This window comes from Phocoena phocoena, chromosome 14 (assembly GCF_963924675.1).
Source record: "Phocoena phocoena chromosome 14, mPhoPho1.1, whole genome shotgun sequence".
NCBI classification, from domain to species: Eukaryota; Metazoa; Chordata; class Mammalia; order Artiodactyla; family Phocoenidae; genus Phocoena; species Phocoena phocoena.
Window position 1 is genome coordinate 36,354,876 of NC_089232.1, and position 2,132 is coordinate 36,357,007.

Consider the following 2,132-nt stretch of genomic DNA (forward strand, 5'->3'; position numbering starts at 1 on the left):
GCTGCCTCCACCTCACCATCCCCAGGAGGTGGGACATTTGAAAGAGGCCTGTGTGATGAAGCCATTTTGACATTAGTGCCCCGTCAAAGTGCAAAGTCCCGAGGCTTTATTGCCAAGTGACACACACAGCAGACACTCCCGGCTTTGTGCTGTTCATAACCCCCAACCCTGACCCTGAGGGACTCCCACAGTCTTCTTGATCTCTGTTTGGTTTGAATTTTTATGAGGTGAATTATTTTTATAACCAGAAAAGGCCATAAAGAGAATTTTTAAAGTCTGCCAGAACTGGGTAAGACTCTAGGGCTACATTAGTTTTGTCTCTAAAAAAATCATAAGTTGGGAGGAAGCGTAATGTATTTAATGTATGTCTTTAATAGAAAGTATTTTTTAAAGCCTTAGAAATTTAATTGACGTTTTTCTGGGCATTCTGAAGTAAGAAAAAGAGATAATGTTATGGTTCAAAGGTCCTCATTGTCCCCCACACAACAGTGTGTTGTTACCTTTAAGGGATGGAGCAGAGAATTTGAGAGGCGGACCATTAAGATATGAGCGAACTCTCAGAGAAGGGGTAATTGCTGTCTGTCTGACTGATGGCACCTCCTGAGATGAGCAGAGCAAACACAGGAGCCTGGTTCTCTGTGCCAGGTGGTGCCAGCCCTTCCCCCTTTAAGCTCCCCCTTTCTTGGCCCTCACTTTCCTCCACTGCATCCTTCCCTATCCCCTGCCTCACCCCAAACCCTGCCCTGCAGAAAGGAAGGCCAGGGATGGAGTCAGATTATTTGATTTTGCACAGCATTTGTTACTTTTTAAAGCCTGAAGATTTAGTAGGTGTTTCTGTTTGGCTCTGTTAAAGGATAAAATGACTGCATTTGAATTTCACTCACCCGAGATGGTTCCTCCCCTCTGCCTGCAATGACCCTGGATTCTGGCTCACTTCTGGCTTCTTACTGGTAAGAATCGCTTTACTCAGTTAGTAGAAAGAAATATCAGATAGCTGTTAAAGAATTCATGCTTTTAGTTGGGTCTGGAGGTCACGGCAAAAGGCTGCTTTGACAGGAACAGAGCAGTTAATAATGGCAAGAAGGTCAGGGGACCCAGCCCCAGCTCAGTCAGGCAATTCTCATCTCCTTTAGTGTCGGTGGCTCTTACCAAGTGACTTTTCTCCCTTTATCTCTGATGGGCCAGATCTAATGGTATCCCACCTGCTAACCTGTCATTGAGTTTTGAGCATTGGAACGGGAGTGGGTGATAGAAGGAAGAAGTTTTAAGCACACCAGATTTTTGGAGAGTCAGAGGAAACAATTCTTCCTGGATTTAATGATCAGGTGGGCTGGGAGACTGGCAGGCAGTTGAAAAGAAATGTGGTGGACTGGTATACCCTCCTGGTTCTTCTCCACAAGACCACTGTACAGAAATCTGTAAGAGTTTATGTGACCAGCCCCTATTCTGAATTGTATATGTCTACCATTTGATTATGATTCTGTTGGACGGGTTGATGGATGGATGGATCGATCGATGGATGAATAACAGCTTTACTCTCAGTATTCATCCACTGCAGCAGACACTGTCAGTGCCTTGCCCATATTATCTCTACACACCAAAGGCTGCTTATTTCGCATACCTGCCACTCTGTCTCTGAGAGCCTTTGCCTGGCCAGGGGAGCACATTAGGCCTGGGAGCCAGAAGAGGAGAGTTAATGTTCTAGAAGTAGCCCTCAACCCATGGTGGATAGGGACTTGGTGGATAACAAGCCCAGTTTCCTTGCATCTTTGTTGGGGTGACCGAGGCATGTTTGCATGTTGCCCTCAGTGGTAACTACCTAATTACATATCCTTTATAGCCTTTCTTTCCTTCCCTGTATCCCTTCTCCATTGCCCTTCCAATGTTTCCTGGGATCACCTTCCAAATGAACTACTTGTCCTGGAATCCTTGTTTTGGAGCACAAGTCTGTGGGAACCCAAACTAAAACCTCCAACTTACTGATTGCTCTGACATATGACTGAACAGTCCCCAGGGGTCACCCTTAATCTTCTATCTGCTTCCTAAAAACAAGAATAATCTAGTTGGAAGAATAGTGACATTTAGCCTCGTTGGAATAGTATTAAACCCTGTCAAAGTGCAAATTCACTAGA